Source organism: Astyanax mexicanus, chromosome 4, assembly GCF_023375975.1.
Source record: "Astyanax mexicanus isolate ESR-SI-001 chromosome 4, AstMex3_surface, whole genome shotgun sequence".
NCBI classification, from domain to species: Eukaryota; Metazoa; Chordata; class Actinopteri; order Characiformes; family Acestrorhamphidae; genus Astyanax; species Astyanax mexicanus.
This window is the reverse complement of record NC_064411.1, coordinates 4,809,616-4,825,622: the sequence shown is the minus strand read 5'-3', so window position 1 is coordinate 4,825,622 and position 16,007 is coordinate 4,809,616. Positions and strand designations below refer to the sequence as shown.

At 37.5% G+C, this 16,007-nt stretch overlaps 2 protein-coding genes and 1 long non-coding RNA gene across 3 annotated transcripts in view; 1 reads left to right on the top strand and 2 right to left on the bottom strand.

Annotated features, from left to right (window-relative positions):
• The window catches only part of LOC125801133 (zinc finger protein 658B-like), a 171,781-nt gene extending 171,678 nt beyond the window's left edge, over positions 1 to 103 (bottom strand). The window contains exon 1 of the mRNA XM_049477294.1: positions 48 to 103. The gene's annotated coding sequence lies outside the window, so the exon portion shown is untranslated. The remainder of the gene's footprint in view (positions 1 to 47) is intronic.
• The window catches only part of LOC103028529 (NACHT, LRR and PYD domains-containing protein 3), a 383,714-nt gene that overhangs the window by 325,631 nt on the left and 42,076 nt on the right, over positions 1 to 16,007 (bottom strand). The gene's annotated exons all lie outside the window — the stretch shown is intronic.
• Positions 2,099 to 6,186, top strand: LOC125801573 (uncharacterized). The gene is made up of 2 exons (XR_007438749.1): positions 2,099 to 2,152; positions 6,006 to 6,186. It is a non-coding gene; the product is annotated as an uncharacterized LOC125801573 (long non-coding RNA).

The window sequence follows — 16,007 nt, the reverse complement described above, 5'->3', positions numbered from 1 at the left end:
GAGAGAGAGAGAGAGAGAGAGAGAGAGAGAGAGAAACTTCTCCATACCTTCTGTAGTTCAGCTGATTCTGCTCTTCCTCCGGCGCTGCGGGAGGAACAGATCCGTGACTTTCCCGTCAAAATAAAAGTCTGCTTGTAAAAATATAAAATTTAAAAAGAAGCGAGGAGAAGGTCAGGAATGAGGTGGAAGTTTACTAGAAAAAAACTTGCTATTTTACTGTAATAATAAACAATAAAAAATGTAACAAATGAAAGTAAAAACAAATCCCACTTTAAACCATTACTGTGGATTATAGTTTCCTGCTGGTTCTTACCTGATACTTTTAGTTAAAATAATAATAATAATAATAATAATAATAATAATATTAACACTGCAATAAAGATAAGGAATATAAATACAGGACAATACAGAAGAAAATGAACATTGACATCACTTTTTAAGCAACTTTACATTGTTAAAAAAAATACACAATTTAACAACCAGCATCATATATTATAGACAAACTTCTAAAAGCTACCGATTTTTACTATTTGTCTAAAATAAAACATTCTGTCAGTAACTCAAAGAAATGTTTTTCTTTATAATGCTACTTTTATTAAAGAGTTGTGTCCTGATTCAGAATATATTGATAAAGTGTCAGCGCAAAACTGTCTTTTCCAGCAACACTAGTTTTAGTACAATTTCCTACATTTTCTTTTATTATCTATATTATTTTATGTGTTTCAGTTTAAAAAAGCTTTTGATTAGTTTTATACTCATTATTTTCTCAAACTAGTTTATTGTATTTTATTTACAGACTCAAAACTGATTTTTATAAAATTTTAATGGGGCGGTTATTTTGACAGAAAATCTTTTTGGATTCTGGCCAAGTGTTGCTAGAATCACAAAGGTCCTCTCCATGAAGCTCAGCCTCATCCGAGCCCCGCCCACTCCTAAAACTCTCATTTAAAACACTGTATAACTACTTCTCTTGGGTTTTCCTATAATTTTACAAAGTATAACAAAGTATTTCACTAAATACACCTAATCTTTTATTAATTAGATTTACTAGCATTACTGCTACTGATGCTGGAGTTACACCCAGAGCTCATTTAAAAGGATTAGAACTGCAGTTTATAAGTTTTAACAATTATCTCTGTGGTGCTGAAATAGTTATAGTTGTTCTGTTTTTTTTCTATATAGTTGTACAATTTTTATTCTATAAAGTATTAAACATTCATAAAATACAAATCCAGTACAAACATTTTATCTAAAATTCATTTAAAATATTATGGTTACATTTTCCTTACATTTACCTTCTTGATGTCCTGCAGATTCTTGAAAAGGAGATCGTACTGCAGCAGATCTTGTTTGTTGTTCACCTTGTCTAAAGTCTTTCTATTTATGTATTCTGAAATCTTTCCATAAATTGAGGTCATTCACACCTACTCCCTGTAAAATCACTCTCTGACATCACAATGGACCATCCTGATTTCTACACTGACCTTTCCATAATAATTAGTGCTATTTGTTGAAGTTGTACAGGAGCAATCAGAGAATCTCTATAGAGGAAAAAACTCTCTGAATCTCAAGCCTCTCAACAGAGTCTGAAATGTATAAAAACATATAAACATTTTTTATTCTATAAAGTATCAAACATTTATAAATTATTACTTTTAGCAGAATAACAATTTATAAATGTTTGATACTTTTTAGAATAAAACATTTAATCATTTCCTCAAAACAGAACAACTATAACTATTTTGTCATCGCAGAGATAATTATTAAAGCTTTTAAACTGCAGCTCTGTGTGTAACTCCAGCATCAGTAGCAGTAATGCGAGTAAATCTACTGAATAAAAACATTAGTTTTAGAAAATGGAAATATAGAGGTACGTTTTCTTTCCTATTTTAGTGAAATACTTTGTTCTATGTTGTAAAATTAAAGGAAAACTCCAGAGAATAGTTATACAGTGTTTTAAATTAGAGTTTTAGCTGTTTAGCTCCATTCAGCTCCATGCATTGAGGACTCCCTCGCGGGCTCTCTCTAGCGGTGGTGGGTATAATGTGATATAGCGGGGGAGGGGGCGGGGCTCTACATAACCCGGATGAGGCTGAGCTGGGGGGTCTGTAGCTGGAGAGGAGGAAGAGCAGGATCAGCTGAACTACAGAAGGTATGGAGAAGTTTCTCTTTTTCTCTCTTGTTGGAGGTTGGTTGATGTGTTGTAACAGTAAAAAGGTCATTATTTTTCTGTGATTCTATTTTGAACTACAATTCCCTGCATCAACAAGAGAACTGCGTGTTTTTATTTATTAATTGTCCCTCCGCGCCCCCCGTAGCTCCAGAGGAGCTTGAATGCAGCGCAGGAGGTAAACAGAGCTGAGGAGCTCCGTGAAAAAGTGCAGTTTTAAGCAAATATAAGTATTTTTGAGAAAAGATACTGGGAAAATGAGCTCTTATATCAGTTCTAGTCACTCTTCTGTGCATTTTTAGCGGGTATTGAAGCATATTTTGCCTAATAATTAATTATTTCTGCCCCGGTCGGTTTATCAGCTCTGAGGTACAGCCGTTTCAGCACCAAAACACTACATGTGACTGAGCCTGAAAATGTGTGTTCATGTGCTGTATTTACTTCTGTTTCATATTTTATAGTTAAAAGGATACAGTAACTGTATAGAGATAGCCCGACTCTCCAAGCCCCGGTGAACAGTGCTGCTAATGCTGCAGGTTAGCTAGTTATAACCAATAAATTAAAGCTAGGTTAGCTAGTTATAACCAATAAATTAAAGCTAGGTTACCTAGTTATAACTAATAAAGTAAAGCTAGGTTAACTAGTTATAACTTGTAAATTAAAGCTAGGTTACCTAGTTATAACTAATAAAGTAAAGCTAGGTTAACTAGTTATAACGTGTAAATTAAAGCTAGGTTACCTAGTTATAACTAATAAAGTAAAGCTAGGTTAACTAGTTATAACTTGTAAATTAAAGCTAGGTTAACTAGTTATAACTTGTAAATTAAAGCTAGGTTAACTAGTTATAACTTGTAAATTAAAGCTAGGTTACCTAGTTATAACTTATAAATTAAAGCTAGGTTACCTAGTTATAACTAATAAATTAAAGCTAGGTTACCTAGTTATAACTTATAAATTAAATCTAGGTTACCTAGTTATAACTTATAATTTAAAGCTAGGTTAACTAGTTATAAATTATTAATTTAAGCTAGATTAGCTAGTTATTACTTATCAAAAGTGCTGCTAATGCTTTATAATTTTTTTAAAGAACTAATGTTTCCAGAATTATATATTTATATAGTTACATAATGTTCACCAGGCTTTTTAGAGTCGGGTTAGCAGCACTGGTCACCGGGCTTGGAGAGTCGGGCTAGCCCCAGCTAGCTAGCATTAGCGAGCTAAGCTAATGATGGCTAAAACCATAACACTCGATATTAGTGATATACCCCTCTATACAGTTGCTGTATCCTTTTAACAAAACTGCTCTTGTTAATAAACACCCTTTTTTTCTAGATCGTTCGTGGTTAAATGTGGTAAGAGCTGAAGATATGTGCTCCACACCATTGTTGAGTGTGGACTTACTTCTACCTCCTCCCATCACAGGCTCACTTTCAATTAGAAATGGCAGCCACGTGAAAAGAGCCTATAGGCCTTTTTAGTTGTGCCATTTTGAAGTCGTGACATTGTTTATTTCCATATTTGGGGTTCCATATCTGAACTGTTTTTGTAAATGGCAAAAATGAACGGGCTTTTCAAAAACTCACCTCTATCACATTTTGCGCTAAATTCACGTTTAGGATTCTGCACGTTTAAATCTGTGCACATTTTCCTTCTGAACATCAATGGATCCTCTGAATTACGAGATCGTTTAAGTGTCGTAATTAGAATATTGCTAGTGTTAAGCTAATGCTACAGCGCACTGAACTGACCTCACAGCACAGCAGCACAGAATGTGAGGGGACTATCAGAGATATGACACTGGCTGTACGGTCAGATCACGATTTGGATTATTCTTCTTGTTCACAGAGGATCATTCAAAGTATCTAAATATCTTCAAATCAAATCAAAGTATTCAAACAGGTGAAAACTCTCTCAGTCTGGTGATGTTGAGCAGTGTAGTCTGTGTTATGCTGTCCGTACAACTACATGACTACAGTACTTTTAACAGACTAAAGTCTGACTCTTCCCATCTGAAGACAAATCAGACTTTTTACACAAATACTTTTTTTTTCTCACAGGCTTTTTACACACAGGCTTTTTACTTTGTTCTGAAGAGGGAGAACATAACATGATCTCATTTGTAGAAAGTAAAAACATGAGAGAGGGTTCATTGCTTTTAATATTACATGCTCAGAAAAAAGAAAAACACTATATGTGAAATGTTAAAGTTATTATTCACTAAACGTATAGCTACATTTCCACAACAACTGATAAGAAGTGATGATATTTAAGGTGGAATGGAAACTGTTAATTCATAAGCTAGAGTGAGCTAATGGACAATGACTAAAAACAAGATACATTTTGTTCAGATAGCTGGTTGATAAAATTGTGGGTAACATTAGCTTCTGTAAAACTGCAGCAGGTCTTGCTGCTCTGAATCTGCTGGTGTAGAGCTTATGCTGCTCTCTGGCTCTGCTGATGAAGTTGGGCTTTAAACCGATGCTGTGATATGCCACCGTGTCCACTATATTGACTTAGTAAACAAATCAGTTAAGCCATTGATGTGGAGCTGTTTCTCTGGGTAAAAATCACAATAACATTTACATTTCTCACCAAATTTTCATTTGTGTTTTTTATATTTAAAGGATTTTGATCTACATATACCAAAAAAAAAAAAAAAAACATGTCTTGAACTCAGGAGTGCCCATCACTGTTAGCCTGAACCTAATGTGGTGGAAAATAATGAACTGTTATCAGGAGTTGTAAAAAAAAAAAATCAGGTTTGGTTAATATGTATGGGATCTTTTATAAATTAGTGTAAAGGAAAAGGCTTTGGACAGCATTGGTCACGTGATCAATGTAGAACGAATCAAGCATCGGCACTGTGATTCAATGTAATGCGTGTTGTTTTTTCGGCACATGTGTTACGACCTGGTCTAGGTCAGCCCGTAACATAGAAAAAAGAGGCCACCATGCCCTCCTGGTTCCCCAACCACACATACTCCTGTTACTCAAAATGTTTAGTTTATTTAACAAATTGTAAAGAATACAAGGCTTAGGTCAAAGGGGAGGCAACAATTAGGGATGAAATAAAAAATAATAAACAAAACTAATTTAAAGATTGAGAAAACTAACTTACCTAACGAAGAAAAGAAAATGAAATACAAATCTCTAACCTAACTCCCTAATTAAACAAACCAAGAGAAAGCATAGAAAAATAAACTCTTTCTCCCACTGGGAGAACTTATAAGAATAAGCTTATTTTCTCCCCACAGAGAGTCCAGACCAAAGAACCAAAGAACATGATTTTACCATCAGCTTAGTTCTAACACTTTAACCGGCTACAAACTTTGCATAGACCATGCAGCAGGGAACCAGGAACACACAGGAGCCATGTTGGAAGCCAAGCACCACCCTCGCACTTCCTGTTCCTGTTCCCTTTTATGGTTGGTTCCCCCTCGTGGTGACCAACCAGTTTGGTTAAATGACATCACGCAGTAACCTGCAGTAGGAAGGCACACTCAAACAGAAAGAAAAAAAAACAATAATCAGCAATTATGACCTATAGGGTTGTAACACATGCCTCAAAGCTTAAGATTTAGGGGTAACATCACTATTTATTTCTTTATTTATTTCTTTAAGTTCTCAGTTTCTAGTGAGACCAGAACAGAATCAAGACTGTCTGAACAGTGGGCAGTCCTTATAAAGGCACTAAACAGGTGGCTAGAGGACTTTTATGGTAATATGAAGATGTCCCAATAGTTTTGTCTGTATAGTGTAACTGATTTAGGCAGTTCTCTTCAGTTTATTGACCTGCTTTTTATTATTCAATGGCATTTTTCTTTGTGTTTTTCAGAAATGAAAATGTTCTCCTAAAATTCATCACCAACAAACAGGATATTTATCAAAGAGCAGTGTTAAACTGCTGAAAGAGGTGAAGCACAAGCTGTCCTGAAGAATCTCCAGAACACGCAGAAATTGTTTGATACATTTAACAGACAAATAAAGCCAAGTCCCGACATGGAGAAACATCAAAACTCTGTCAAGAGTTTTACTAAACAGAGTACTCTCAAAAATCACCAGCGCATTCACACAGGAGAGAAACCGTATCACTGCTCAGACTGTGGAAAGAGTTTTACTCAACAGAGTCATTTCAAAACACACCAGCACATTCACACAGGAGAGAAACTGTATCACTGCTCAGACTGTGGAAAGAGATTTACTCAACAGAGTAATCTAAAAAAAACACCAACGCATTCACACAGGAGAGAAACCGTATCACTGCTCAGACTGTGGGAAGAGTTTTAATCAAGGCAGTCATCTCCAAATACACCAGCGCATTCACACAGGAGAAAAAACATATCACTGCTCAGACTGTGGGAAGAGATTTATTGAACAGAGTACTCTCAAACGACACCAGCGCATTCACACAGGAGAGAAACCGTATTACTGCACAGACTGTGGGAAGAGTTTTAATAGACTGGGGACTCTAAAACTGCATCAGCGCATTCACACAGGAGAGAAACCGTATCACTGCTCCGAGTGTGGTATGAGTTTTACTCAACAGAGTAATCTCAAAAAACACCAGCGCATTCACACAGGAGAGAAACCGTATTACTGCTCAGACTGTGGTATGAGTTTTACTCAACAGATTCAACTAAAACTGCATCAGCGCATTCACACAGGAGAGAAACCGTATTACTGCTCAGACTGTGGGAAAAGTTTTAATCAACAGAGTACTTTCCAAATACATCAGCGTATTCACACAGGAGAGAAACCGTATTACTGCTCAGACTGTGGGAGGAATTTTAATCATCAGAGTAATCTCAAAAACCACCAGTGCATTCACACAGGAGAGAAACCGCATCATTGCTCAGACTGTGGGAAGAGTTTTACTACACAGAGTAAACTCAAAAATCACCAGCGCATTCACACAGGAGAGAAACCGTATTACTGCTCAGACTGTGGGAAGAGTTTTACTACACAGAGTAAACTCAAAAATCACCAGCGCATTCACACAGGAGAAAAACCGTATCACTGCTCAGACTGTGGGAAGAGTTTTAATCAACAGAGTCATTTCAAAACACACCAGCGCATTCACACAGGAGAGAAACCGTATCACTGCTCAGACTGTGGGAAGAGTTTCACTACACAGAGTAATCTCAAACGACACCAGCGAATTCACACAGGAGAGAAAACTATGGCACATTTGTCCCACAGCAATTAAAAGTGCAAATCGTAAATCTTTCAGACAGAACACCTTATCCTACACAAATGTTTCACTTTGTCACTTGGGACATGTCCACCAAAAACAAACATGAACTAAATATAATCATGGATTTTACAGGTTCAGCAAAATGAATCTTATCCAGGGATGATGTTTATTGAATTCCATGTTGTGTTTTCTCGTATGTTTAATATTCCAGGACATTCTTTGTGAGACAGAGTTCAGTTCTGAAGAAGGAGAGGTATTTTGGGTTTGAGTGATGGACACTGAGAGCTCCCAAAAGTGAGACCCAGAGCCACAGAGAGACGACACTGTGCCGGGTACTGCCGTGTTGACTGGAGGAGCATCCAGACCCCGCAGAGAGGCCAACAAAATCCTTTCCAGAGGTTAAATAAAACGGTCAGCCGTAGTTCCCATACTGAAATCAACCCCCTCCAGGCTTGTGTAGCGCAGTGAGGTTGTGGGCTCATTCACTCCCTCTGATGGTGTTCTCATTTGTCTATGGTTCACTCCGATTAAAAATCTGTTACCATAGAAGGATATAGATGAATATTTGGTTGTTGTATTACTCAAGTTTTATACTCGCTTATCTTTTTCTTATTGAATATTATATCTTGCTTAAGGTTTTTTAATCTACAAATTTACTAAGAATATCCAAATCAAGTAGTTTTTTAATTGTTTTTATCTACTACAAACTATTATCTTTGTATTGCTTCACCTCTATATTTACTCATCTGTGTGTTTTAATAAACGGCTTTTATATTGCAGATCTGTAATCTCATTGTGTTTTCTCAACATATGTTTGACATGAAACCTATTGGCCTGAAATTGTCTTATGTTGTTATTTGTTAAATACTCAAAGGCACCCAACGGAGAAATCCAGTGTGAAATGCATTTGTGTTGAAGTGAAACATAATAGTCACTTTCAGATTGAAATTCAGAGATATATTTTTTAATGGTTCAGGCTTAAAAGGGTTAAATATACAATTACTTCCAAAGGTAGAGTAACATGTGTTTAACTTGTATTCATATGTTTATAACGTTTTTTTATTGTGAATGCTTGTGGGTTGTGTTGTTTCATTTTTTTGAAAAGCATAGTCATTCACCAACTACACTTAATTACCAAATTCTACATTTGAGATATTGACCATTATTATTAGTAGCTAGCCTTGCTAAATATCCAAACACAGCATTTGCAATTTTACTGACCAAATGAATGAAAAGATGGCAGTGAAAAAAAGATGAATGAAAAGATGGCGGCGAGCAGTAGTGCAGCGGCCTCTCACGCTCCTAGCGAACACCCTATTTTGAGCTGTTTTTATGCCGGTTCTGAACCCAACTTCACGTGCCCCACGCGTGAGAGTTATAGCAGAACTGAACTTTTGAGGATTAAGGACAGTTTGGTCAGTAAAACAGCAACTATGGACAATAATACATGAGCTTCACTGGAAAGACTACAGCTCCTCCGCGCTCTCTGACCACTCAGAGACTCATGTCTATCATGCTGGTCCCCACATACCATCCCCCGCTGCGACGCTCCAAACCCACACAAAAGACCATTACTGTGTGGCCCAGTGACGGAGACGCTGTGCTGCAGGACTGCTTCGACTGCACAGACTAGAGTTTATCTCCTCTAGAGACAGGTTGTTGGTTCTGCACCAGTCTATCAGCCACTGCACCTCCTCTCTGAATGTCTGACTCGTCGTTCTTGCTGACGAGGCCAACTACAGTTGTGTCATCAGCGAACTTGACGATGTGGTTCGAGCTGTAGTATGCAGTACAGTCATGAGTCAGCAGAGTGAACAGCAATGGGCTAAGCACACAGCCCTGGGGGGCGCAGGTGCTGTTTCCAATCCTGACTGATTGTGGTTTCTCAGTCAGGAAGTCCAAAACCCATTTACAGAGAGAGGAGCTCAGGCCCAGCAAGCTCAGTTTTCCGATCAGGTGCTAAGGGATGATGGTGTTGAATGCTGAACTGAAGTCGATGAACAGCAATCGAACATAGCAGTCTTTGTTGTCCAGGTGGGTGAGAGCCAGGTGGAGCGCAGTAGACATGGCATCATCTGTTGATCTGTTCGGACGATGCGCAAACTGCAGAGGGTCCAGTGAGAAGGTCATTGAAACTGGACAACAAGCTGTTAACTGGAGTCTCCAGACGTTATCATATTGATCAATTCTGTCCAATCACATGTCAATTGCATAAATGTATAACTGCTTGGATAAAGTCTGAAGGGTTCTCTCTCTTCCTCGACTGGCTTTAGTTTATTTCTCTCTTTTTCTCTTTCTCTCTCTCTCTTTCTTTCTCTCTGGGTTGTGAATGTGTTGATCTATCAAGATTTTAGTACAATATGTGTTGACTCGATGAAATACTTTGTCTTTTCTATTATATATCCATTGGCGTAGGAACCGGGGGGATGGGGGGGACATGTCTCACCCAATATTAGAAACAGGTGGTTTTGTCCCCCCCAAAAATGATATCGTTTCACTCAGATCAGCTGTAATTTTTATGAGGAGACAGACCGGACCAATCACAGAGCCGGTTCAGGTATTAAGTCCCGCCTCTCAGTAGAAACAGCCAATCTGCTTGCTGGTTTTGCGGCACGTGGCGGCAGTGTGCTGTTGGGGAAGCCCCTCCCCCTCACTGTGAGATTTAGCAGCGAGATCGGGACATGCAGCGGCTTCAGCTGATCTTAAAACAGATCTGGATATACAGAGATTTTTCTAAAAGAAAGGTAACGGTAGGCTAACCACTTAAACTGTGATGATATGTTTCTGATAGCTGGTTAAAACACACGTCTTTGAATCAGCACACAGATCAAAACCCACTGTGATTAATAAACTGCAGCTGTGTTAGTGAGTTACTTAGACTTTGGAATTAGCTAGATTGGGAGTCAAGGTTAAAGAAAAAAACAGCTATATATGTAATGTTCAACTTGACCTGTACCTGATCAGATAATCACTATTTCACTATTAATTTAGGATTACAGGACTTACTCTAAGCTATAATGAACGAAAATACATTTAGCTAACTAGTTATCTAGAAGCTGGATGTAGTGGATAGCCAGAATGTAGTACAGTACTTTATGTTAGTAGTTTAAAGCAGTTTCTTAACCCTGAGCACTGCCCTTAAAATTAAATTGTGTGTTTTCCAGCGGATTTAACTGATCAGCTAATAAACATTTCTTTATTGAGTTTACCTGTTCAAATCCCTTAGCTCCCTCTAGACCCTAAATCAATCATTATGTATATCCAGCAGTGTATTAGACACATCATACCACCACTTACTTTATTAAATGCCTTTAAAGCAGAGGAAGCTCTAGAATATGCAGAACAGTGTTAATATGCAGTAGAATATGTAAGAACAGGGCTGAGAAACAGTGCTGTAACCTGACTTCTGTTCATTTGTAGTTCACAGTAAGACCACATGTCCTGACGTTTATAAAAATCTCTATGAAACGTAAAGTTACATTCTTTTACATAAAAGGACAACATCTTAAGAAGAGCTCTTAGTAGAAAAAAGCGCAGGAGAAAATGTAAATATATGACAGAATTATAATGCCAATTTATAGTAATAAGAATAATAATAAAAAACAATAAACAAATCTATTATTATAAATATTAGGTGATAACTGATCATTTTTGTCATATGTAAATAATTCAGACATTGTATGCATAATTTTTAACAGTAACTGTAACGTGGAGTAACATGTTTAGGTTGTAAAATCACCTCATAATAATAATGTACTTTTAATTAGTCATTAATTAGTAATTTCCACAAATGTTGTTCTAGGAAACTGTAGGGTGGGCTTGGGTTCATATTGGCAAATGTGTCCCCCCCAATATCAAGCCCGCTCCTACGCCCTTGAGATTCTTAAATGTCTTTCACCTGTTATCAATGTTGAGCAGAGGCTGTTAAACATGATCAGTGCCTAAAACAGGCACATTTATTGAAGATTGTAGAATATTCATCAAGTGAGTTAAAATTAGGCAAAAGATCTCGTTTTGTTAAAATCTGCAGGACATCAAAAAGGTAAATGCAACGAAAATGTAAATGAAATTTAGATTTAAAAAAATGTCTACTGGAATCAATGTCACAATAGGTACTCTTACAACGTCACTGACCTTTCCATAGTAATTATTAGTAAGTGCTATTTGTTGGAGTTGTAGAGAAGCAAGGAGCAATCAGAGAATCTCTATAGAGGAAAAAACTCCGTTCAGGATCTGCTCTGAATCTCAAGCCACTCGACAGAGTCTGAAATGTATAAAAACAAACATTTTTTATTCTAAAAAGTATAAAACATTAATAATGTTAAAAAAACAACATAAAAATAAATGTTTGATACATTATAGAATGAAAATTTTATTAATTTCCCCAAAACAGAACAACTAGAACTGTTTCATCACTGCAGAGATAATTATTAAAGCTTATAAACTGCAGTTTTAATCATTTTAAACAAGCTCTGTGTGTAACTCCAGCATCAGTAGCAGTAATGCTATTAAATCTACTGAATAAAAACATTAGTTTTAGAAATATAGAGGTATGTTTTCTTTCTTATTTTAGTGGAAATTTCATATAGAACATACATTTCAAGTGTATGTATTTATTTCTAAAATATATGTGAGCAAATGTGTCTTTTTTCCAGAGCTTAACTGGGAAAATAGAATAAATTCACAGTCTCCAAAAAGCCATGCTCTTTCTGATTAGTTAAACATTTACTTAGTCTATTTTAACTCATTATAATCTGTCCCAGAGCTTTTGGTGAGCTGCATGCCCACACTGATCACAGTAAAGTGGAGCTTTCTGCATGTTAACTATTTCAGTATAAAGAAATATCAGTTCTTTTACCAGACAATAAATTTCACACTTTAATTCTGTTTTCTATTTTTGTCAATCCATTCTAATATTCTTATTTGAGTTTATTGTAAAATCATTCGTTTATTCTTATTTTTCAGACTAGCTTCATGTAATCTTGGAGTAAAGTGTGAAAATCTGGAATCTGTTTTTAAACCTGGAAATCTCCCCCCTGAAAGAGCTGGACCTCAGTAACAATGACCTGCAGGACTCAGGAGTGGGGCTGCTCTCTGCTGGACTGAAGAGTTCACAGTGTAAACTGCAGATTCTCAGGTCAGTGTTTCAGGTTATCACAGACCAAAATAACAAACAAGACAACAAATTAAAACACAATTAACTTAAGAAACTAACTTACACAGAAGAATGTGCAAGGCTGGTCTCCGCAGGATATTTTTTCCAGGTTGGCAAAAGGGAGGAGCCCAAAAATCTTTCCCTGCTCAGACTTTTCCATGCCTTTTAATTTGTCATGGTACTGCATCTACAGAATAAATACAAAAGAAAACTGCATAATCAGGCCCAAGAAGAAATAACAACACCAGGCATTCTAACATGAAGTAATACCTGTATTTAAGGGTTAATGTCAGTGGGTTTTTTTCCACAGTAATTGTACTTTTATGCACATTTCCTTTCTTTTATCCATGTCTGTCTGATCCTAATAAAATCACAATTGACTTATTGGCACCCCTGAATTTAGTATATGTACTCTCAATAGATTTAAGAAGTAGTATAATACAGAGAGATGAAAATTGTGAAATAATAAAAGGTGTCAACATTATTATTTTTTACGCAAATTACACCACCAAGTTTGACCCCAACTTCCACTGTAATTTGCCCCACCCCCATCCATTGTTTTCTGGCTGAATGACAAGAACACTCCAACACAGACAAGACAATAACAGAGAAGACTGGTGTACGGTGTCCAGTTGTAACGCTCCGGAGCCAGTCTCAGTTCAGACTATAGAAAACGGACCTGCTCTCTCCTGGATTGAAGAGTTCACACTGTAAACTGCAGATTCTCAGGTCAGTGTTTCTGTGATTTTTAATTTGAAATTTTAAGGGCTGTCAAGAAGGGCAGCTTTAACCAACACATCCAATCTCATCACATTGATTGGACTCCAGGTTGGCTGACTCCTGGTTCCAATTAGCTCTTAGAAAAGTCATTAGCCTAAGGGTTCACATACCACCCTTCACTGTGAATGTTTACATGTTGTATATAATAAAACCATTCAAACATATTTTTTGTGTGTATTAGACTGTGTTTGTCTATTGTTGTGACAGATGAAGACATTTAATGACCAATTCATGCAGAAATCCAAGTAATCCCAAAGGGTTCACATTGATCCTCAGCAGACTATAACAAGTATCATGGCTATGGGGAAACTGGCATTCCAGCAGCTGGAGAAAGGAAACCTGATCTTCTATGAGGAAGATCTTAAAGAGAGTGGCATTGATATTAGAGAAGTGTCAGTGTACTCAGGAATGTGTACCCAGATCTTCAGAGAGGAACTTGAGCTGCACCTGGGGAAGGTCTTCAGCTTTGTACATCTGAGCGTTCAGGAGTTTCTTGCTGCTTTATATGCATTTTTCAACAGAAAAAATCCAAAAGAACAATCCACTGAACAACAAACAAGTAGGGCTGTCCCTAACGATTATTTTTTAAACGATTATTCTAACGATTATTTTTTCGATTAGTCGACTAATCTATTTATTGAGAAACATATTTAAATAATTATTATTTTACGTTTTACAGCAAACGATAAATTACTATATTTATATATAATAACAACAACAACAACAACACAAGCCTACTAAACCAAACCCCACACTTATAATCACTTACATGTACAACACGTTGTTTAGATCTATAACGCTAAAAATGTATAAGCTCCCATACACCACAACCGTGTGTTGCACTGTTTTCTGTGACCGCTAGATTTTGTGACCACTGGCAAGTAGTTCTCAGCAGACCGGTGCACTGGCCGATTCGAAACGTGTTCGTTTCTAATGTTTACCCCGACTGGCCAAAACGGTTAAGTTTAGGGCTGAGGGTAAGGTGTAGGTATAGAAAGCTTCCGTTTTGCCAATGAACGCTCATAACCGTGAGCACTGGTCACAAAATTCCGACGGTGACAGAAAATGGTGTAACACCGCAGCGCCGACGGCGCTAGCTAAAATAACTTAAGGCAGCTAGCTTAGCTAAACACCTGAATGAATAATGCTACTGTTTCTGGAAACTGTGAAATGCCATGCACAAATATAAACCAAAAATTTATAATTTCTGCCTGTGGCAAGTTTAAAACCTTTGGTAGACAGCCTTAAGTCTTTTTAAGGACACCCGCGGAGACCCTAATGTAAACGGTAACTTACTGTGTGACCCTGTTGACATAGTGCTCCTGGATGTTTGCGCGTCAAGTGCTCCTTTTGCACATATGGCAGAGGACCACATTGTTGCCCTTTTGCGTGAAATGCTCCCAAACTTTAGATGCCCGCTGGCGTTTTTTTGTAGCTGGAGATTGCTCTCCGGAGTCCATGCTCTCTAGAGCTTAGATTCTCTGGTCCGAACCCGACATGACCCGAGGCCCGACCCGAAATCCGACCCAGGCTCCAGAAAATAGTCCGAGATGTAGGCGTCTGTTTTTTAAATATATTTTTATAAAAAAAAAATAACGAAAACTGAAAGTGAAACTAAACTTATTTAATTTATAAGTTCTACAGCGGGGTGTTGTGCCGATTCTGTCCGCGAAGCAGAGAGTCGGATTCGGCACAAGCGCGGCGGCACCTCGCGGTCCGCGGTGTCAGTTGTAAGCTCTCGCGCTAGCCGCAAAATACGACAGAAAACACTGAGGGAGCTGCAGAATTATGTATGGGACTAGAATATGAGCACGAGGAGATCAAAGAGAACCTTCACCTGTGAGTAGCTCTCACCAGAACAAGCAAATCTCTCTCTCTCTCTGTGTCTCTCTCTCTCTCTCTCTCTCGCACGTGAACTCCTCCGCGTTTGACCTGCAGCACTGTGTTTAGCTGTTCTTAAAAATCATTTTAATTAAATAATAGTTCTATGCCTCTATGTTACAGTGTAATTTAACATAATTCTGATCATATTTCGCTCATTCAAACAGCCCGAAAACAGCCAGTCGGAATTTTTGAGACCGATCTAACCTCTAATGCTCTCCACAGGCGCCGCCATGTTTACGACGCGCCGACGCACGTTATGCAAATCGATGTATTTTCGTAATCGATGACGTCGATTATGTCGACGCGTCGCCCCAGCCCTACAAACAAGTAAACTCTTCAAGTTTTTCAGCGGACCTGCTCTCTCCTGGATTGAAGAGTTCACACTGTAAACTGCAGATTCTCAGGTCATTGTTTCTGTGATTTTTAATTTGAAATTGTAAGGGCTGTCAACGTTAAATTGTTAACACACGCTGTTAATTTGGAATCAGAAAAAAGTTACTATTTTTTCAAGTTTTTTTTTTTTACGGCGCCAAGTTTGACCCTAAGTTTTGCTGTAATCTGCCCTGCATCTGCCCAACATGCAGATTTTTTTTCTGGATGAATGACTAAAATGCTCCAATCCAGTATACAGCTGTAACGCTCTGGTTCCGCACCCTGCGTGGTGCCGATAATCTAGGCTAAGTTGCTAATAAGCTATACAGATAACCGAATTGTAATTTCAATTACCGTTACTACCGAAGCGTATTGCTGCCACTTATGAGAAAATAAATATCTTAAACATGTCGTAATATCGAGTTCATATTTCTTTGGCTTTTATGTGTTTT